The following is a 24682-nucleotide window of genomic DNA, read 5'->3' as shown; positions in this document are numbered from 1 at the left end:
TAAATCTTGCGAGAAATAGCGGATAAATCGCGCTCGTCCACTAAGCACCTATCGCCAATAAGATTCTGTTTCCCTCACACTCTCTCTCTCTTCTTTTCCTACTCGCGTTTCAAAATTCGATTTATTTCACGCGCGCGCAAAATTCTCCCCGCAGTATGAAGCGCGCGGGAAAATTCTGAAAGACGTATGAGTAAAGACAGCTTTCCTCGAGCGAATGAATTTTCCACCTTGAACTTTCTGCTTGAGTTGAGAAGTTCACCGGCGAGACAATGGAAAGAAAGTGTACATAAAGTTGGGATAAAGTAGTAAAGTGACGTAAATGCGGTAATGCGTGCAGGGTAGAGGTTCATTGTTATGTTATGATGTTTGTGACGTCGTGACGTCGTTTGTTTTTCATGACGATATGACAACTTTGCATGTTGCCACGCGTTTCACTTATTTAGTTTAATGATAATATATACACGCGAATGAAATAAATACGCGTTTTTAAATGCTACTAACGATGGTCGTTGCGGTATTTTGACATTTATTTGCTCAATTTTTTATAGCGGTAATGCGTGCTCGATCTTTATCGGTCTCATGTATTATTATGTGACGGTTGTACAATCAAAAGTTGTATAATACTCTTCGCAACACCACGATGTTAAATAATAGATGTATGTAAGTTTGCGCACCACCGCATGAAAACTCCATAACAGAAGAACCGGTGTGAAAAATTAATATAGTGCAACAGTTTGAAATTTAATCTTGTAACCTTCTACCTTGTTAGAAACTCATAACATTGATTATTCGAAAACAAAAGCACGAAAAAGTGCATTTTTGATACAGGTGCAATTTATGATTATCCCAAATCAAATGAGTTTTCCAGTGCTGTTGTAGACATTTCTGTAATTATTTTCTGCTATATTAATTAAAGATTCATAAAATAAAATTTATTTATAGGTACGAAATATAGCTGGCAAATGTTGAGAAATATTTTAACATTGCGCCAAATCAGAATTACATCGATTCGCGGAACAAATGCAACGAAGGAAAGGGACGCAATGAAAGATATTGTGCAGAAGACAGGGATATAAGCGAGTACCTAACACAAGTAACGTATTGACTATTGGAATCGATCGATCGGTGCCCTACATCCCTATCTAAATTTTCGACTTTTCTCGGCGCAACGGCGTCGCGAAAAAAGAATCTTCGAGGGAAGGACCGTGGAGGAGGGTTCGGGACGAGAGAGAGAGAGAGAGAGAGAGAGAGAGAGAGAGAGAGAGGGAGAGAGAGAAAACGCGTCGGCACCTTCTTGCGCGTCTTTTTCAACGACGAGCGTGTCGGCGGGCAACGTACCACTCGTAATAAACGATAAAGGGAAATAAAAGTGGCACCGCCCAACGGAGAAGGGAAACCGATGCGACCGACGACGGAAGGAGGACGGACGTGGTTGCGCGACGCGGCGCGAGGGAGAGAGACGAAGCGCGTCGGCGTGTGTACGAGTCCGTTTCCAGCGACACGATGTGCTTCCCTATGCTTTTTGTTTTAATTTCCTAGAGGCCACCGGCTCCATCTCGCTCCCCCCCTCTTTACGCGCGATCTTTTTCTCTTTCTGCCACTCTCTCTCTCTCTCTCTCTGTCTCTGTCTTTCTCTTTTTCTCTTCACTCAGTGTCTCTCCCTATCCTCCGTCACACAGCTTCCGCCGCCACTGCTCGCCGTCCCTCGTGGGAGCCACGCGAAATGTACCACGGTGGTTTTCAGCACTGTGGATGCTGCTAGGTATATATCCTCATCCTCCCTCCTTCCGCTCCCTCCCTGCCCTCCACGGCTTTTCTCCATCCTCCCACGCCGGTCCCACCGTCCCCACCGCGCCCTGTCTCCCGTTCTCCTTTCCCTCCTACCCATTTATCCCTTCCCCGCGACGCACTCTCTCATGCCGCCACCCCTCCGCCACAGAGTAAAGGGCTGAACCGGCCAGTGCAATTCCCGACGAGATCGGCGTCGAACCCGCGCGCTCACGGCCGACGATCGCCCGTCAACCTTTGACGCCTCTCGCGCACATTGCTGCGACGTCGCGTGTCTTTTTTTTTGTTTTGACGTGTTGAGAATTTCTCTCTCTCTCTCTCTCTCTCTTTTTTTTTTCTTTCTCGAATCGCCATCATTTGAATTAAATTGACAAAGTGACAGTCTTATCGAACTACGCTCAGCGGATCATCGAAACGCTTTGAATTCGCTGGGATGGGTGAAAATCAACGATGAAGCGATAAACTCTCTTGTACGGACGAAAAGTGATACATTCGTGCCGTGGGGTGGACGGACGACGCAGCAGAACACAGGCACAGTTTTCGGGAGCACAGCGGAATACGGACTCGCGGCCGAGGTCGGGAGGGATTAATCCGCCGCGATGTCAACATCGTGCGACGCCCGCCGCGGTGCGCGGAGTCGCGATCCAGCGATCCGATCCAGTGACGTCGTGCCGCGACACGTAAGTCCCGTCCCACGCGATGCGCGCGTAGCTGCGGCGGATTCTCCGACGAGGATCCGCGAGAATCCGGTGGGCGCGTTGCGGTCGTGTATTGATCGGATCCACGTCGTGGATCGTAGACGACGGACGACTGGATCCTGTGGTGCGGGTGGCGGTTTCCTCCACCCGTCCTGCGCTCCCCTTCAGCTGGAAGTTATTTTCGGCGCCCGCTTGATGGACGGCTTATCCTGAGCGCGGGCGTCGTTATCTCGGGGAGACGGCATTCCGAGATTTCCCGCGGCGAAATTTTCACGGCGCAATTCCATTCTCGACATTCTCTCTAATTGAACACACCCGCGAATCGACCGATCGGCCAAATCCGCTTAACTCACGAATCCGGGATTTGGACCTTTTTTACGTGGAGTCCTTATGACTGTCGCTCGCAAAGCGCGGACGCGTCTGCCTTCGGCGATTAATTAATCCTTTCGCGCACGGCGCGCGTGAATTATTCTGCGGTAGGGTACCAGGCGTGTCCGAGAAGTTTCAGGATTGAATGAATGAAGTGGAAAATCGGGACGAACAAGGAGCCACAGATTGATATTGATGCGGATGTCAAACAATTATTATTTCGAGATTAATTTTTATCGAATCTGAATTAAATTGGAACCAGTTGCCGAATAATAACTAACTACCGTCATCCCCTAGAATCAATCCCGTCAATCCCTAGAAAAGCGTAAAATAGTCGTTTGTTTAATTTTGATTCAACGTTATTTAATTTCCGCGTCGCGTTATAATTGAATGCTATTGTGCGGGTGGCTATCACCGTGACGTCGCTTTTCGCGAAAAAAGCCTTTTGTCTGCAAGTATCCTTCGTACTCGCGCGAGATTGATTCTTTTTTGGCATTTTTTTGTGGCTGCGTCTGAAATCAACACCAAAAAAGAAATAATTAATATATTAAAGTATATTACGACGTTATATCAAAAGTAGATTGGTGCAAAGGGATATATTTTCAAATATTATTGGTACAATCATGAGTGTGAACCATAATTTTAATTATTATAATTAAAAATAAAAATAATTGCAGCAAAATGTTATTTATAATAATGCAAATACTTCAAAAATGTTGACAACTGTTTAATGTTTTAAATTTAATTAATTAAAATTAAATTCAGAGAAATTTTAATAAAATAATAGGCGAGTACTTTGAATAAGGATGTTTAAAGTGACTGAAATCATTAAGATTATATTTAAACGTTAAATTTGTTTATTTTATTTTTGCATGTTTACTTATTTAATATTTAATATAACACAAAGATGGCTCTTTTTAAATAAATTGTTAAATAGTTATATAGTAGATTTAAGAAGTGAAAAAATATTAGTGTAAATATAAAAATTGTGGAATATTCATATCAAATTTTTTGAAAGCTTAAAATTGTCCGTAACAATTAACAACTGCGGAGTTCATTCTCTCAGTAAAAGATTTTCAATGTTCCATTCCAGCAGCCCTGAAACCTTTATTGGACACACCTTGTAAACCCTCCGACATGGACGTCGGTTGTTGCGTTACAATACGTTGCGTTCCTAACAAACACCGGAACGGTTGTCGAGGTATACTAATTGAATCTCAAGGTAGACAAGACCTTTTTGATTTACATGAACAGAAGTGGTCCGAGTTCTTTCGGCGACATTTTCTTCCATTTTTCCGTAGTACATTAAAATGCGCATAAAAGAATAAAAAATTGGCGTCTTTAATATTTATATTCGACTACATATATTTTCTCGATAATAAATCAATCAATTTGATAAGGGACGTGCTCAGGTGTTTTAAAAACATCTTGGAATTTGTTATGAAGGAGTTCTCAAATAAAGCTGACTCGTGTTATTTATGTCACGAAAAGGTATCTTATTTTCTCATTTTACACACAGTGTAGTGTGTATAAGTGAAATTAAAACATACATATAAAGTTTTTTATATTGTCCCTGATTTACAAAAAATACCGAGTGACATTTTGTTAAAATGTAATTTGTCGCTTTTTGCAATTCAAAGGTGATATGAATACGACTGTTAACATTGCAATATTTTATTTTTAATGTGTTATACGTTATAGAAGAGAAATATAATTTGTAAAAATGTAATTTTAAATTTAAATTAGATATCTATTGCGTATATCTTTGTGTTAAATATTTGTTCTTTAAGTAGCTGATTTATTGTCAAATCTGTAGCCAATTCTCACTGCTCGTTTTATACTATATTGTTTTTTGTATAAATATAACACAAGTTTATAAATTGAGTTTTAATTGTTAAGATGTTTAATGGAAAGAATTAAGAAGAAATAGCATTCGATTGTACTTGTGCAAAGGGAATCAAACAATGAATGAATTAGAAATTCTATATTTGAAATCCAGTGCAACTATATGCAAAACAGTCGCGATAAGTCCAAGTCTTATGCAGAGCTAAATGCGCAAATTATACGACACGAAAAGACGTGATAAAAGAGACTTTTAATATTGCGCATCCATATAGCGATGCGAATTGCGTATCTTTTATCTGTTCGCTCTTTGCCGTGATGAGTTCCAGCTAATCGTTCGGGCGTATTAATTGAATTTCTCGTCGCGAATTAGAATCAGCTTGATATCATTAATTCGGAACGTATTTTGCAGCCACGGAAAATATTCCGCTCGCTTCTCCGATTTCTGCTTGTTATATCGTTCACGTGAGCATTTAATTGCATACGTTTGTCTTCGCAACGTCGCAACGTCGCAGACACAAATTTCAGCCGTTCACCGAGGTGTACTAACAAGATTTTGTCGTAGATCAGGATAGACCGGATCGCATTAATTCACGCGAAGCCTGTAAGCCTCTCAAAAGACGCTGCCGCATCTTTCACGTCCAAATTTTTGCAGAGATTTATAGGAAATGTCTATCAGACAGATGTTGTTCAGCAGCTTGTTTGCATTTTTTGAAACAATTTCGTGTCACGAGCATTTGTTATTTCTTCTATCGATCATGATTACGTATCTCCCATAAACACATGTCATTATTCAATCTGAATTCAATACTTTGTACGATTGTACAGATTGTTATAAAGCATAAGCGATAAATTCTTGGTATTTTTTTATTTTATATAACAAGTTTTGCGTTTCAACTATTAATATTTTTACACGGATGAATTTCGAAATTGATAAAATATCAGGAAATTTTCTTGTTCACGATTAAGTCGTTATCAGCTGCTTTACGGTAAAATTGCTCTTTGAATAACATTGCACTTGTATTCTATGTACAAAGAGAATATTTCACGCGTATTGAAACATTTGCATGCATTACAAACAAATTTTGCCGCTGTTTGTACTGCGAATGCATATTTTCGAAGAGCCCGGGTGACGCGACTCACTTAATCATTCATTCATTTTGCAGCCGCTAATTGAATCGTTACTTTAAACAACACTTTAGTTTGACAATTTCATGGAGGAATAAAATAAACGGCTTGCTTTTTGCTGTAAATATATTTCTCCGACTCTCGGAAAATCCCTTTGCCGCAACGCGCTCTCCAAATTTCGTCTCGGAAATATGACCGTCGCGGGTTCGCAACGCGATGCTCCACTGACGAATTATTTTCCATTCCCATAAAAGTTGCACATAAGTCCTCCCCGGAGTTGCGTAAGTTTTTCCATGTTACCGGGTCACACACCGTGCTCCAACCGTATATCGGGTCTTTAATAATTACTTTAGTTGGATTTCGGCTGATCCTTACGACGTGCGGCATTCTACATTTGACCGCGTTAATAATTCCAACGAATCAAGATAAAACTGACATTTTCTTTATTTTCCGCACTTTCTTTCTCAGCCGCACGTGTGCCCATTCCGTATGCGCGACTATATGCGGATTACTCTGCTCTCTCGCGTATGTAGGACACACAGGGTCTTTTCGCGGGTACGTATACTTGCTAGGTTTTCTTTTAATTGGATTTCTTGTATATATAGCTCTATCTTAACAGAGATTAAGCACCGGATTTTTCGGATTTTTTTAATAATATATCTGTTCGTAGTCCTACACGGAAAATAAGTATGTTTCAATTTACTGCGTAATATGTATATAAAATAATAGCGAGCAAGGAAATTACAGTGCGATTGCAAAAGAGAAGAAGCATGAGTTTGTGCAGAATTATTTTACAATAATCTTGAATTAATTTACGACTTATATCTGCATACAATACATTGTTAAGAACGTCATCCGTATGTCACTACGTGACGAAAGTCTCTAGGAATATATGTTTATAAATTATTTTCAGTATCTTGGTTTTTTATATCTTATCGGCTTCAATATTAGTTAATTATTGTTTTTACTAACAAATGAGCAGTATCTAAAATACCACATTGTGCCATTATCTTGACTCAAAACTTTAAACATACTACATTTACAAGTTAAAATCATGTGTACGTAGCAAACTTTTATTCAAATCAAAGTGCTAAATTAACATATATTCAAAATTGTTTTTGTTCAAATCTGTCAAAGAGAAGCGTTTGTTGTGTTTCTCACAAGAAACGGCTTCCTTCTTGGCAATATTATAATTTTTGTTATATAGTTTTTGTTGTATAGTCTATACACATGTGGTGTACAGCACATATTACGATAACTGGCACAGTTGTATGTATCTTATATATTCTCAAAGCTAGAGTTTTGTTGATGTAATATGTCATGTGCTAATATTTATTGCGCGAGAAACTAATATCTATTCACAAAGTGTTCGACGTATGGCAAAGCAAGACTTGGTATTGAATACCTTTTTGATATCGTATGTACATATAAAACGTGTAAATATCTTTCTTTCATCTGATTGACATTCAATGCATTGTCTGTATTATTTTTTAAAATTCTTTATCTTTGCCTTAATGAAAATTTCAATCCACCCGAACACACAATCGTGCCACGTGAAATTTGCTACGTACTACATCGACCGCTCTGTAAAATCTCTTTCGAAATATACACCTTCATAAATAATGTCCCGTTAATTATTTATGCTAAAATAACTGCTAATAATGCAAAATATACGTTTTCATAAAACGTATTAAAATAATCTCACTGACGCGGGGCACTAATCCTTATCTCTTATTAACATTCATGCACACATCAAATTTGCATTAATATACATATGTACGTATATTTTTCATTCCGAATGTAATGGAGAGAAAAAAAACTCGCGCGTTTTAGATATCGGCCGTTTTCGTATTTAAAATCCACTTGACACAAAAAGCCGACCCAAGAGTGGATTTTAACTCGAGTTATAAATTTCCGGGCGTGGAGGGCGTCCAAGTTATCTTGAGTAATCAGACACCGGGTTAATGAAGGAGGTAATTTCGGGATGTAATTTGCGAGCTGCGAAATGTTGTAGATGATTCGTTCGGCGACAGGAAGGGGGGAGGGGGGAGGATAAGTAGAAATATTGAAAAAGTAAAGCAACCAAGAATTCCTCTGAGCACGACAATTTCGCGATAGCGAATCAATTGATGGGATGGATGGGAAAGGAGCCTAACTTGATAACCTTACTTCTCGGTGATACTAGCAGAAGCGAAGGAGCACTTTAAACAATCGCGAATTGGATACGATTCTTTCTAAAAGTTCCTCAAGCGATCGTTTGATAACAGCGCACGAGCTCCCGATGCAGCTTATCGCGTATTGCAATAAAAGCAAGCGGACAAAACAAATAGTAAGAAAAATGTTCTCAATTTCGGCCTCTGTTACCAAATCCTATCGCAATTTTTTTTCTCACGTATCTCTGTACGTATATATTTACATACATACACTTGTAGCGTTCATTTATTTTCTCGCCTCCAGCCTCGTTCTACTATTTTTTCATGCGAGAAATATATCCTCAATATTTGTATACATGTGAATGTCAAACAAATCGAAATTTTTTATATTTAGTTGTATTGTAAACAGTTGAAGGATTTTGATTTATAACAAAAATAACAATTTACTTTTGCGTTAATGTCATTATATAATTAGAATTATGACTGATTAAAAAGAAACAAGTAACACACTGATACAATTTTGCATAGATTTTATATTTATTTATTTCAGCGAGTAATATATATTGTTTAATTATTTCGAATGCTTTATTGTTGCAATTACGAGTGAAAAAAACTCCGAAAACGACCGAAATAACTCGAAATGATATCAAAACTTTCCAAGAGTTCTTGCAGCCGACAATGTCGGCATTAACACTGACGTTTCGTGCGATCTCTCGTCTTCATTGAAAGTAATAACAACCTGCGACAATGTCGTAAATGAACGGGCAATTACATTGGAGAGGAAAAGAATTTCGCAGAGAAATATCGTCTCCATTGTTTCTTTCGTCCTTCGTATATCTTCTCGCTTGAAGAACGCTTTTCCGATGCGCGGCCGGAAAAAAAGCGGCACGAGAGAGTTCGGTTACACTGTATTTTACAAGATTACGCGCCATAAACGGACAGAGCGCTCACGAAAAAAAGTCCGTTCAAAGGGCGTGAACGACGAGGGAAGGAATTGAGAGAGCAGAAGTGTTGCACGATGAAGGGAACTCATTAATCCCATACCTCGGCGCTACATAATGCTAATTCGTCGAAACTTTCTTATTTCTTCGTTATCCACTCTGCGCGTTCCGAGTCGGCGGCTGAAAAGTTTCTTTCAGCATCGACGGAAGAAAGTTGTCATTCGACAAGCGATGGTGACGGCTCGGAAAGAAAAGCGAAAAAACGGGAGAAGGAGGTAATTAAATGCCAATAATTGCGGCGATTACCAGCCGATAAATTACCAGCTGATATCGGTCACTCTATTTGCCGCATTAATTTTCTCTCGCATTGTGCGCAGTGTGCGGTTATAATGTGGAAACGGTTATTTTAATTGCAACGGATCGCGTTTTCGCCGGAATAATTGTTTGTCGAGTGGTAATATGCAGCAGTAAACATCGCAAAAGTAGTGGAAACGGCAGCGAGGGGGGGTGGCGAGAGGAGGAGGAGGAGGTCAAATAGTTTAATATTTGCACAGGCGGTCGCGAAAGATGAAAGGGGAAAGTCGGCTGTACAAAGGGGAGCGCAACCCCCATCCACGTTGGACAACGGTACGCGGGGGTTTGTTACATTATAAAAGGGGCTGATTGTTTGAACGGATTTCAATTTTAATCGCGCACGACTTTGCGAAACTACGCCGCGAATGCGTCTCCGCCCGTTCCCCTTAAATAGTAGATTAAAGGCGCACAATGCCGGCATCTGAGGCATAATCTCTCCGTAAGAAGAAAAAGCACAATGCGCCGTTGGAAACGTTACTACCTGTTTGTCGAAGTTATTTTCCCAGAGGATCGTACGCGACCAGATCTCGACAATTTTCTGCTCTTTTTTTTTGTTTTCTCTATCGGATACGTTTCGGTTGGCCGCGCGAACAATCGCATCGCACAGCGGCTCTCAATTCTTGCAATCGGCAAGTTTTCGATCGTGCAAGTCGATTAACTTGATAAATTTTACCCTATCAAAAGAGTTTTAATAACATTTTTTAAAATAGAAAACCCGAGTGAAAAGTATTTTCTAACGCGTATGTTTTATTGCTTTCATCGTTTGAAACATTTGAAAGTTTAGAAAATGATGCACTAATGTAAACGTAGGAAAAAAATCATATAAAATAATAACGTTGAATCTCACAAACTCAATGTTCCTATCGAAAAATTAAACAAATTAAACAAATTTGAACAGATAACTTAACGAAGTGTACTCGTGCCGATAGAATTGGGAAGCACTGATGTAACGTACGCTTTTTGTGGTACTCATTGGTTTGTACATTTTATCGCCTTTAGTGGCGCGATATTTTCTACGTTCAATGTGCGAGCAACCGCAATCTCTTACGCAAACTCGCGCACATAATAATGTATGTCATATATTTTTCTTGTTTTCGTGTAATATTTGCCGATATTAAATGCAAGTTAAATGCTCGGTCTTTTATTAACGTCGAATATTCGGTTTGTGTACGAAAAGTTGTACAATAATCTCTTCTTTTATATTCGGTCGATTTACATCAGAGCTTTCTTAACCGAGTGTAATCATAATTATTCTCAGATATTCGGATAAAAATTATGAATCCGGATTTTAAATCTAGATATCCGATTCTGGGATTCGGATATCCGGACTTGAGATCCGGATCCGTCGTGAAATCCGGTTTCTTGGGTTCTATCGTGTTCTACGATAATAAATTTTCATTTATATACTTACACTGTAGAAACTTGTAATTAATAGAGAGCGATCTTCTTGAGAAATATAGTCAGCTACTAATTATAATTGATTGAATTAGCACATTTCCGATGCAGTAAAGTAATGTACTTAACCTTATAATTTATCTAATAATGTGAGAAACTGAATTTCTGCATCCGTGACAAATTTAGATTTCAACGGATCTAAATGTTAGATCCATTTACTCGTATTCGCTAAATCCGGCTTATCAAATCCAGATATCCGGATTTGCGTATTTCAACTTTGAAATACAAGTTTATAATTATTTCAGTTTATATTACACTTTATATAGTGTACAATAATTAATTAACTTTTGTAGATGTGTGAACATATTTTAAAAAGTAATACACATTTATATTGAAAATTTATCAGAAAAATAATTTGTTAAATAATCTATTGTAACCTTTTGTTCTTTACTTAGTTTTAACGAGCCTCTTAAAGTCGAAGAATAACGAATTTGATATTTGCAATAAAAATGTGCGCGTTACGCTACGCTTGTTATTTTTCTCGTCGATAAGTAGATGTTGTGTTCTGTCATCACCGAAAGATTTATGCAATGTACTTTTCATCGTTAAACTCCGTAGAGATTTGTTTGTCCATCATTCAACGATTATTAACAGGATGTATTTAAACTTTAACATGGAAAAGTTTCAACGTTCGATAAGATATAAATTCTGAATATATTTTTTCTTCTGCCATACGTTGTTTGAGCATAATGACTATACCGGTTACAATCTAAATTGAGAAGAGTCCGACATTGGGTCGAAATGTTTGTGCGTCGGTATCATTATTTTGTATTAATTGATAATAAACTTTTTGCATTCCGACATCCGCACTTACGGTTAATTCTTTTACTAATCTTTTTTTTATATTCACATTTGTCTAGAAATTCATAAAATGACTTTTTAATTGTAATTTTAGAAAATGGTTTAATTGTCATTATCAGGATTGTAATAATTCTTTTCGAGTTACGATTTGCTTTGAAATTGCATTTTATTTTTTATATTGTTTCTTTTTTTTTTTTTAATTGGTATTGTATTGGTAAAGGTTTATTGTATTATTTTATATATCAAATTTAATTATATAAAATTTTGTTCCTTTGTTTAATAATAATAATTGTTTGTAACATCAGTTTGTATATTATTGAATGTTTATTACATTTCGAAAACAGTTATAATATTTTGTAAATATTATTTATAAACCTAAATATATAAATTTTTTCAAGAAAGATATTTTTATGATTATATTGAGTTTCTTGCTAGTTGAATGAAGATATTTATTGTTATTACACATTTCTTGAGATATTCGAGTGCAATCGTTCGAGAGATGTAACGAAGCAATGTAATATCACGTGCGGCACTTGCTATAAAATAAAGTGCATTATCGAGCTATCACTTATTTCTGACTAACCGCACTTTCGTTTCAGCTATATTACTCTTTACTACGTACATTTTAGCACCTAATTTTGTTATCAGGGGCGACTCACTTGAAACTTTAATGCAACCTTAAAAGCGCGACGTTTTATACCGCGACTAAATATTCCACGTTTCTAATTTCTTCTTTTTCATTATTTTCTCATCATCAACATTAGCATTCCCACTGACGAGTGCACGCTCAGCGGTTCGGATGTGAGTCGACTGATTCGTTTGAATATACATTTAACTTGGATTGTGGAGGATTTCATTACTGTTAACAGCATTTTCTGTGTTTGCCATTGACATAGACAGCACAGGAACACGCGCGGTACGTCGGTGAGATGGATCGAATGTCCTCGCTGATTGCTTCCTTCAGTTTCCTCGGCGTTGCACGATGATCAATGATACTGTCGATAATGATGGACGACGTATCAGAACCACATTTTTCCGTCGTCGGCTTCCGTGGTTGCAAAACTCCCGATCGAAATTTTATATGCCGTTTTGAAAGAAAGTAGAGATTTGTAAGTGCTTCGTGAGATTACGATGAAGCTTCATATATATTTATTTCCATTTGTAGATTAGACTTGTGTCTTAAAGAAATGTTGATCGCCGACAACTCGTATATAAAGTGACTTATTTATTAAAAGTTGTTAAATTATTTTTTCCGCATCAAAGAATGTTACGTTATTCTCTTTAACAAAAACCTTGAAACTTCTTTATTAACCATTTCAACGCTTGTATTGTTTTTGCGTCCGTATATTTGCACACGTTAGACAATTTAATTCCGTGCTCCCGCAGTTTTCAGTTTTTGCATCGATCACGTGTCGACTTTGGCAAACGTTCGGTTTTACAATTTTTGAAAAATTCGATTGCAACGACGCGAAGATAAAAAAAGGAAACTCCTGCGATGTAAAAAGCGAAACACGGTTTATGGCGATTTTGCTGGTAGCACTTTGCAAATTTAATTTTTACGCGCGACTCGGCGAGAGATTGCCGTGAACAAAAGCAGAAGCATATCGAGGTCTAATGGAAAAAAATAAGCGCAGCTGACAATATATACGGCGTTATTTTCTGTAAAGCTTTCAGGCGGGATAATAGTGTCAAGAAAAGCGGGGGAGTTAAGCGACGCGTAAGCGAGTTACAGGCCACGGCGACGTTTTTTTGCACCTACCGGAAGTCGCAAGCGGGACGAGAGTGAAGATCTCTCGATCGTTCGACTCGTTCTCAGCTATACGATAATATATCAACATCCCACATATTTTTCTGGTCATTTTCAATGTGCTCTCGGCGCAAGACCTCAGGGCACTCTTTAGCGTTTTCTTCCATCGTGAATATCCAGAAATGGCTTCTTCGATATCGTCGATGAAAACGCTTATCTAATGCGAACCGAATCCATACAAGCATTGATAAGTATTCATAAGGGTTTTTTTTACACCGTAGACGATGTGCCTGCAGCTTAAATTATTCATCAAAATTACTCGTACGTGCACATATACTCTTAGGTAATGCTTGTATAGTAATGAAATTGCGCAAATTATTCGATACGCGATATGGATAATTAGCTAGAATGTTCACGTAAAATAATGCAAGTTTATCTTGCTACAGCTTACGTTTGTACGGCGCATTATATTTTTAAGCAATATAATTCGCAAATTAATAACTACATTCGTGCACGTTTCAAACCACCTGTAGATGTATCTTTTTAATCTGTCGTCATTTGCGACAGAGTGCGTAGCATTATTTAACATGCTTTTCGCGTTTTTATAAGCTGAATATATTAAACAAGTTACATGCTAGTCTGCATATTTATGTGGATATTTCCAAATTTATGCTTCTCTATTTTAATTTGTATACTTTGTATTTATGTTTGCATTTTCCTCATTTTCGCCTTATGTATGGCCAAAGAATTTGTTAAACTGCGTGCTTTGTAATCTTAAGTTTACACTCCCTCTTTAAGTAGCTTAATATGGGTAAAATTACCTATTATCTTGCTTTTCATTTTCTGCTAACTTCATGTGCTTAACATTTTTAATTAAAATTCTTGTATTTAATATTTCATTATACGTGTTGCTTCACCTTCTCGACACTTCGCGCAAAGTTATTTAGTATCGCCATAGAGAAGTTTCACTACGGTCCATTAATAAAGTAGGGAAAATTTGCAAAAAACAATGTCGAAACAAAGAAAAAGTGCGCCGCGATCTTGAAAACATGACCTGTATTTTTTTACTCGATTATTAGATCGTAAAAAGTTTGTCGTGCCGAACGTAAAAAATCTCAGCAGAAGCGGCTTAAAAAGTTTTGCGATTACAGAATTTCTATCTTTTTCTGTCTTACTCGCTTACTTCTCTCTCTCTCTCTCTCTCTCTCTCTCTCTCTCTCTCTCTCTTTCTCTCTTCTGCAAAGTTGGTTACGACTCGGCCTCGTTTAATTTTTGTCCTCGGAGGCAAGCTTTTTCGCCGATTAAATTACGTATTCCCCATTGTTGAAATCCATGAAATCATGACAATTTAAGCACATTAACAAAGGGCTGGTCGGCAATTCTCAATTTGCGAGAAACGAGTGAAAATCAAGCGTGGTACCGAGCGTTCTGGCTTTTGCACGTGGTTTGCAGCAAAGTGGCGTTTTTTTTCACGGACGCCAACATTTTTCGCTCTCTCTGAAAACCTCGAGCATGAAGCATTTCACGTTGAGGTCAACGGTACATAGGAAAGGCTCAATAATCGGGCGCTACGCGTGGAAATTTTTTATCAAAAGCGTCTTTTTGCCAAGATCCCAAAATATTTCTCCAGCGTGCGGATGTTTAAATTCTACATCTGCTATACGGTACTACATGCTTACAGCATTAATTGCATGTATTTTTTCATATTGACACTTTTGCAGTCATTTAACTCGACACTTTTTAAAAATAATTTTACTAGAAATAGATCGGTTACATCTTAAATATCGAAATGATACATTGAGAGAAAAGTGTGTGATATTTGGAACTATAATTTCATAGTAAAATAATTATAGTATGAATACTCATTTTATATAAGAATTGCTACTATAATGTTAGCAATGATAATCTTACACGCATAGTAGTGCCAAATGTATAGTCAACGTAATCTGTGTGCGCGCGCGTGTGTTTGTGTGTGTTTACAAAATCTATTTACATTTAATGTGTTGAAAATTCGTAAAATTCGTTAAATTTGATTGTAAATTTCAGAATAATGTATTTAGGTTATCGAAATTATTAATGAATATTACATTAATAGAAATCTTAAAATACTGCAGAAAAGTAGACATTAATATTAGTAAAGTTTTTAAAAAAAGGGAAGCAGCTGAAATAACAATTGTTTTATAGAGCACTCGCTACTTTCTGTTTATACTCTCCTCGGTATAATGCACTACTTTCCGCAGTTAGTCGTGAATTATGCGAGATGACGTGAATTTGAATATTCCGGAATAGCATGTGCAGTATTGCTATTGTTAGCATTGTACGATAGTATTAGTATGTTAACGAAAATTTTGTGTTCTTTCTAGCAAGAAACGAGTTTGTTCAAAAATTTGGAAGCTAAACTTCTGCACGAATAATTTAAAGTCCGCAGTGTACGGTATTACATTGAAACCAAATTTAATGTAATCGTGCAAAATATATTTTAAATTTTGGTTCACAAAATATATATGTTATAATTTACTTTAGTTTCTGCGCGTGTATGTTTTCGCTACCTAGCATTTTATTTGTAACGTTTACTTTTGCAACAAACGGTAAGTTATAAAATCACAAACAATTTACGAGAACATGATTTTCCTAATAAATTAATAGAAAAGAGAAAGCTTTAAATGTAATAAAGATTTTATATGATAAATATTTTATGGCAAACATTTATATATGGTGAAGATTTTATGAAAAACATTTTAAATTGAAACGTTTTACATTGTGTAAAAGTTTCCAATTAAAAGTTGTAACAATTACATATGTTTTTAATATAATCTTTTTCACGATGCAGATTAACATTATCTATGAACTATTAATATGTAGATCCCCTAGCTTCTGCATAATACTCGTCGATTCTAAAAAAAAACGAGGTGCACGGAACATTTGAGACAAATTATGCACATATATAATACAAGCCGATATCCAGTGCATAATGAGATCGTGTAATATGAATGAATATTGGACATCAAGAATACAGGTTTTCAACAATTGATTACTTTTGCATACATTATACGGTTTATGAGCCGATGTGGCATAATTGATAGCGTTGGTAGGAAAGAACGGTTTCAGTTTTTGATACGCTATTGTAGAACAGATTATCTGTAAATATTCAGACAAATTGAAAAATTTGAGTAAATCTCAAGAGGATAAAGTAATAAGGATATAAATTTAATCTTTTTCGCAATTTACATGTTTTTAATGAAGAAAGGAAAAATGTAAAGAATAGCAACAGTAAAATGGCAACAATATTAAATCAAACAATTTGTGACAAATCACTTTTTATGCTTTGGAACACTGCAATAACGATATCGTTGTAAATTTTTATCCGAAATTATTTTTTAAGTATTTAATATACTCAATTCCATCGGTAATACAATTTCCAATATAAATCGATATAATCCTTATCCTTGAAAGAATACGGTCTTGAGTTTTTCGTAAAAGTCCATCTGTTGTCCTTTTGTGCCGCAACTTTCCATCGCGTTTAACATTAAGCAGTTTAATTTCAAATGTAATTTTAACAAAACAAAAGTGAAAGAAGCACCTATAGATTAATCAAACGATAAAGGTTTATTTCTATGCGCAAGAATTCGTACGTTATGATACAATTCCGAATTCCGCATCAAGTATCTCATATCATCAAAATTGCAATAAGACTTCATCAAGCTGGCATTAGCGGAATATTAATTTACTCAATTCATTTCGCTCAAAGATGATCATTGCTATGTGAAATTGGCGGAATCGCTTCATCCTTCGTCGCTACTTCCTGTCGACGCGAGCTATTGACTAAGCGCGACATTTGACGACGATTGATCCGAGTAATTGATACGAGCTGTAGGTTAAATTCGTGCTCAGCATCGTTGGTTCTTTAATCGACGTGAACGACCGCAGTGCAATTTCGCACACAAGTGCACACGGAGACACGAAGGACGGAATTCAACCCTTAAGTAGAGCAACGGCGGAATACAATTTCGAGCGGTACATTCGAGGAGACTCGATACTATCGGATTAGAGAACGAGATATTTTATTTTCCTCGCGCGTTACGAGAGCAGGGCTCGTAGAATTTTCGAGTATCACGCTACGAATCGATCCGGTAATTTTGAACCACGAGCCGCTGCGTCTGAGGAATCTCGTGATACGAATTGTTTGATACGAATGCTTTGACCGATTTGACTCTGACGCGCTAATTTTCGAATCTACTAAAATTCGCTGTACGGCGCTTTGTAGTTTAAAATGTTATAAATGTAACATGCTACGTATCCATCAAGTTGCAAAACTCTATCTTTTTGCATATTTCAGACCAATGTTTGTCGACTGTAAATATATACTAACGAATATTTGATCACAGAAATAACATACAAGCGCGGGAATGATTACAGATCCGACATATTATAGTATTGTAAACGTCCGATAATTTATCGCCAAAATGGTTTCACTCCGCTTACGATTGGATCACTTTTCACCAATAGCTCGATATCGTAAGCGAGCGACACGTGCTGTCTGGCAATTGCCCAGAGATGATATAGCTGCAAGGGGATTAATTTGAAAAAAAAAAAAAATTTCGGCATTCAGGATACCATAGAATACACGGGAAAGTGGTTAGCAATACATGGTTCGTGGGATTCAACGCTTTGACGCAACTCTGTAGCTGATGCTAGAGTTAATTGCCAGATGCAATTGCCAGATCCAAGCCAGCAAGCTACATGCAACGTGCATGCACTGCACGCGAAAATCTACGTTGTACATTACTATCAGTGATGAGTGTGATACATTTTGCCATCTCGACCGAAAGTTGTGCACTGTCATTCTCTGTTAGATCTTTGCGATTAATATACTGTATTTCTTAATTTTCTCAACACTTATACATCATCCTTTTTTACGTATTTTTATTATTTTAATATTTCACTGCTCTACGGGTATTAATTTTGTTATTTTAATTTGTAGACTAAAAATGATGACAGTTACATAGTAAGAGAAATATATTTCACATATTAAAGATAGATATTATGCTTATTTTTATTATATAAAGGGAAAAATTGTTTGCCTCGAGTTAACATAATCGAAGGCAAAAGAGATTTCTTTTAATAAAAAAAGTATATTTTGATATAAAAAGTTATAAATATGGAAGGCCGACAGTATATATATATATATTTTAGAAGCATATTTTATCGATCGTTATCTTAAAATATGCTTTGTGATAGCTTTCCGCGATCGGAGTAAAGATATTATTAATCTCGTTACTAAAAAATGCAATTTATTTTCTTGGTTCAAAATTACCACATTTTTATTATACATGTGGGCGCAAAAAATTACATGCAAGTATGCAGTTATGGTAAATTTTTTATTATTGAAAAATATGAATAATAAATCACAAAATAAATAACTCGGATAAAGAGATCATTCTTGCCGAAGGAAAGAAATGTCCTCCATTATTTGCCTCTTTTTACTTTAATCTCAATAAAATAAACAATAGCAGTTTTATAGGTGTCTTGTGTAGAACCTCGCTAATAAGTGAGCCAGCGTTACTTCGTAAATGGCCGGATAAGATCATACTATGGCATAAAATGTTATTGTCACTATCATCAACGCAGGATGCACCGGGACGCCGCAAAACTATTATCCTTCTAGTGTGCTTTAATTTTGTATGCGCTGATGCCGTCCTTCGGTTTGCGCATAGCGTGCTCGTCCTGCTTATATAACTGATGTGCTTATTAAGAACCATATAAAACATATTACTCTATTATATAAAATTACACTGTCAGCGTCGTTTGCACGCCATTGCAGTTTAAACTGATGGCAAAATCGTGAATAGTTATTTCTCCGTTTATTATTAAAGTTTATTATTAAAGTAATTCGTGCGATTTTCATGGCTTTCGTGAAATTTCTTTTTTAAAAAAGTTTTCAAATATTGTACTTTTAAAACTTGACTTGTCTTATTGCTAAACCACAATATTAATAAAGCAATAATTTTCTTAAAATATATAAAGGAATCTTAGAAACATGTCTGTTTTAAAGCAATAAATAACTTTTTTTTTAAAGAGACCGCAAGTACAGTAAAAGAAAAGAGTATTTATGTGGTTTGTATATATTTGTACATCTGATGAGGTTTACTTTAAAAAGTACATATAAAAATATGAAAAAATGTCATAATTACGCCTCGTTGAAGCAAAATTCTGCTTTTTTTTGTAAACAGCAGTCATCTACAGCTGCACTGGTCGAAAAAGAATTGCTGTGGTAATACATTAATTGCTGAATAAATACAGTTATTGTGTAAATCATAAAAATTAATGGATCGAGAAATTAATAAAATTGCAATAATAAAAGGAAAAAAATTGCGGAAGAAAGAATTCTATTTTGTTTCGAAAAAACGCACTTTAAAAGTTTGAAATTTGCATAAAGCAGCAGTCGAGAGGTAGAGCAGTCGTATACATACTGCCTCAGATCTTTCGCAGCTTCGAAAATTTTTCCATTACATTTAATTCATAAATACACGTAAATGATAATTGCCGTTATAAAATTAGCTAAATATTATAAAATTATTTCTTTCCAAATTTCATGTAGTTATTTCGCTTAATTAATTATTAATGTACGAAAATGATATTAATAATTATTTAATTTTCTCTCTCTCTCTCTCTCACTCTTTCCTCCCTCTCTCGCTCTTTCTCTCTCTATATATTACAAGTTTTATTCTTTCATATTTCGCAAAACCATGGATCTTGACATACATAAATCCACATTTCCACAAAGCCGCCTGCAAACGCATGTTCCACGCGAACTGGTATATCCGCAATGTGTGTGCTCGTAACTGTAGAGATAAAAACCTATTCAGAAGCAGAGTTTGTTAAAGGCCTCCACGTGCACTAGTCCGCATATGGGAACCAATTTCAAAATTTGCAAAAGTGGTCAAATATTTCTGACCATTTGGTACACATATGTGCGTGCGCGCGCACACACACACACACACATATACATATATCTCTTGCGTGTAAACCCGCTCAGGGAGAGCGTACATTTCGCTGGGTAACGCGAGCTTGTTTGCGCATTACGATACGTCTACGTATCTTCCCTCGGCCATGACGGAGATATTTTTTTTCAATGAGGTCCTACGGGATATGATGGAGGCGCCCGATTCCGATAAAGCCGATAAATTTTCGCAGCAAATGTCTTCTCCGATAGCAATTAGTATTCATAAAGTGCGCCCCCTGGGGGCGGGCTTTGGCTGAAACTTAATCCACCGTATTGCCGGACAAATGTCCGCCGGTTAATCCGAGCGCCTCTGTGCCTGATCTGCCATGTATAATCGTACATGTCGTTACTTTCAGCGGCCGCCGCCGCCGTCGCTGCAACGACGGTCGTATCCGTTTTCCACCGCTACACCCGCTGCATCCGTCGTTCCGCCTCATTTTTTTTCCTTTATTGCTCGTTCTTATAGCAACTACCTCAGTCACTCGTTAAAGTTTGCGCTGGTGCCCATCTTCCGGAGCTTAACGCTCTCGCCATAATAGAGATAGGGAAGCCCACCCCGTTTCCCGTGGCACAGCCTCCCTTCAAGGATGCGCCGTTGAGATCGAGACGTCTCAGGATGATTAACACGTATCGGAAAATCCTCCGGTGGTACCGCGCGAATACACCCTCCATTTTTCGCTCGCTTAAATCAACGAGAGAGCGCTTCGACGACGAGCACGGTCGTATTGTGAAGCGCATTTCTCGAGATACGAAGCGCGCGCACGGTTATTCGAGTCTCTGATTGATCAGCGCGCGTCATTATCGATTTCGTGTAACAGCGGCGCGGCCCCGGAAAGGGAAGTTCCACGCTACAGAATCCGTGATTCTTCCAAGTAGAAATGTTTCGCGTCTATTTTTGTTTATCTCGTGCTACGCTATTGTAATTAAATTGATTTCAGCTTTAGCGCAGTCAAATTTCAGCTATTCGCAGTTTTGTGTCCCTCGCATATATAAAGTGTCTTATTAATTTAATTACACTGCTTTTAAATTTCTCTAAATGTGTAAATTAGGTACTATCCAATTTTTTTTTTTTCAATATATGGTTTCTTTACTCTTCTCTATTCTATACAACATTTCTACACAATTCCTATAAAATGCAATTGCATTATATGGACTCTTGAAAAGGGAAATAAATGTTAGGAGGAAAATTTCTTGAATATTGAAATGTTTCCAACGTATCATACTATATTGTTTTTCTATCGTTGTCTGACGTTGCAAAATTTCCTCGTTACGGGAAAATGATTTTGAGGCTTTTCTGCTTTTCCGCGTAGAGCTCGGAGATTTTAAAGCTTATACGAACGCGTTAATTAGGTGGAAGTATTTTATTTTTTTTTCCTACGAGAAGCTCCTTTTATATAATTAATGTGTAAATAATGCTCTTCTTTTAAAGGATGTAATAGTAGGAGATTGTTACATTACATTATAATAAGAGTACATTGCTTATGCTTGGTTAACATGGCAGCTGAATATCAGATAATGTTCTGATAGTATAGACAGATAGACGGTATAATAACTGCTTGTTATGAGAAAGTATAAAAACGATTTTCTTAGTTATTATGACATCATTCTGATCTAAATTTTTATCTATTTCTTTTTTAGTAAAGTTATTTTTTTAGAAACAATGTAAACATTCCTGCATAGCACGCATTCAATTTTTAATTAATTAGACACACAAAAATGCTATTTATTCTTTTAATTACAAAGAAATATATATTAATGAAACTATTTAAGCAAATAAACTTTCGTCGGTTGGTTTCTCTTTTAAACGTAATACACTACTAACCTTTTCAAGAGGTGAACTGTCAAAGTGTGTAATTTTTGCGCTAATTTTATATGCTTTTGCATTTATGTCATAAAAATTATTATATATGTTTATAAGAAATATGTATAAGAGATTAGAATCGTAAAGAGTATCAAGAAGAAGATGTAACATAAAAAATACATTATGAAGCCAAAAATATCATAAATAAAAAAATAAGAAATATTTTATTTCAAGTGGCTTAAACGGGAAAATTTAGTGTGAGTCACGGATGATTCCCCTACGCGGCACAGAACGTATTAAAAATTTATCTGATACCGATCAAATATTAACTCGCAGCTCAATTCGTAATTTTTTTCTAGCAAATACTCAAATGCTTTGCAAAGGTGACTCTTTGACCTCGCGTTTATATCAAATACCATAAAACTCTAAAGTACACAGTTGCGCGTTACAGCAAATAGTGGTATACGCGCAATTATATCTTTACGAGATGCTCTTTAAAGTTAGCGTCGTGTGTCCGGGAACGTATTCCTTACATATCCACCCCACTTACCCCCCTTTTCTTCACCCTTTGGCTTTTAACAAAAAGCAGCTTACCCTCAACATTTTACGACAGCCCGAGCGTGTCGCGGCTACAACGTGAGACCGAATTGCCCTGCGGACTATATCCACTTTGCTCGAATTTCAAGAGCGCCGGTGGATCCTTAAAGAGGCAACTTCCTCGTAATCCTCGAAGCCGCACGTTGGAGGCCTTACACCAGGATATCCTCCATGAACTTAAGCTCGGATTCCTCAAAGACGTGGACTGGCCGCTGCTGAACAAAGACTCGTACACGTGCAATGTCTTCTGAGCGGCGATTCGCTCTCTGCACAATTTATCGAGACTGCGTCTACGTGTTATCGCAGTTCCGATGCTTTGTCTTTTTAATGTTTCAGTAAACCTTATAGAGAACATTCTGTTCTCCAATATAGATGGATATATTTCTGATTTTAAAAGGTTTTTGTTATTGATAGCGGATTCATGAAATTTTTATCTTAAATATCTGAAAATTGAAATTCGGAGAACAATCATTGATACCATTTTTCTCGCGATGCTTCAACACAAATAATAATAATTACGTTTAAATAATTAATTACAAGTACTATTTAGCGAGTAAATTTTTTTGCAAAATACAGATTATACTTAACATAAACGCAAGCTTAATTTGACATTTTTCAATACACGTACTACATAAAGGAAACGTTTTTCCACCTGCAATTTCACCCACCCGCAAAAGTAGTGGCAAATGTCTTTCCACGCGCTTACCTCTGAATTCTCCTCGATTTTTACACGAGCAACCTTAGTCGCGAAAAAAGTGCGAAAAGAGAGATATTCTCGGGCTAAGAATAAATATGCGAGAGTGGAGCTGTCATCAATTAAAATATAAAACATAATGAATATAGAAATTAGCTTAATATAAATTATTTTATACATGTATATACATATTTTTTTGTTTATAACTAGTATATTTTATTATTATAATTCGAGTGATAATTGTAAACGTCCGCGTAATAAAGAGCTCATTTTATTAATGTAGGATGTAGGATGATGCATACGGGCATGCTTTTACTAAATTACGAACAATTTAAAAAAAGGATGCACTCCCTACGTTGAAACATGAAGGTATTATTCACTGTCACTGTCGTGAAACATGCAGATATTATTTGCCGTCAAAGTCGGAAGTTTGAAAAATAGCATTTTGAGAAAATCGAAATTAAATGTATCGCGCGCAACAAATATATTTTCGATAAAAGAAATTTGCTTTTAAATTATCAGCAACGTAGGGAGATCACGAAGAGCTAACAATAAGAGCTTGGTGCTTGTGTTTAATGTTTACAATAATATACGTATACTATACGACAAATGTTTCGGCCTTTGGCAATCAGTTTACGAAATTATTCATATTCTTGCTTTCCTACGAGATGTTTACTTCACTGAAGGATCGACAGAGTTGACTCTTAGTTGTCTCATTATGGAGAGAAAAAGATTTTCATTTCCAACACACGGTCGATCAGGGAATGAGATATGATTGATAAAGATTTTAATTCCAGTTTTTATTATTTACTTTGTAGTGCAAGGTAATGTTTGTTGATTTACACTTATTTTTAACAGATTGTTCGAATAACATGCTCATTAATGTCTTGGGACAAAATTTTAAATCTTCACGTTTATTGAGGTACGTTTTTCACCGTTTAATTTTAAATTATGATTTTTATTTCTATTTAGTTTTGATCTATTTTCTAAAGTAGTTGATTTTTATAAATTTTGACTTTCTTTAATATTCCTGACTTATAATGTAGTGGATTTTCATAATAGATATATATTCTAACTCTTTACAGCACTACTGTACGTATCAGAGAAAACAATGATTACTACCTCAACCATAGAATTGTATAAGCATGATTATAGTTTGCGTCTAACTCAGCGTTTAATTTGAAATTAATGTGCCTGTGCGAATATTAAATGTTAAAGGTTACACTAAGGATGGCTTAAACCAAAAGCCGAACCGTTTGTCTTATAGTATATGTATATTATTGTAAACATTAAACAGGAGCACCAAGGTCT

At 36.4% G+C, this 24682-nt stretch overlaps 1 protein-coding gene across 1 annotated transcript in view; it reads left to right on the top strand.

Annotated features, from left to right (window-relative positions):
• The first annotated feature begins 1658 nt into the window (after positions 1 to 1658).
• The window catches only part of LOC105668573 (defective proboscis extension response 13), an 89963-nt gene continuing 66939 nt past the window's right edge, over positions 1659 to 24682 (top strand). The window contains exon 1 of the mRNA XM_012361022.2: positions 1659 to 2468. The gene's annotated coding sequence lies outside the window, so the exon portion shown is untranslated. The remainder of the gene's footprint in view (positions 2469 to 24682) is intronic.

This window comes from Linepithema humile, chromosome 5, assembly GCF_040581485.1.
Source record: "Linepithema humile isolate Giens D197 chromosome 5, Lhum_UNIL_v1.0, whole genome shotgun sequence".
Taxonomy (NCBI): Eukaryota; Metazoa; Arthropoda; class Insecta; order Hymenoptera; family Formicidae; genus Linepithema; species Linepithema humile.
This window is presented reverse-complemented; position numbering and strand designations above follow the sequence as displayed.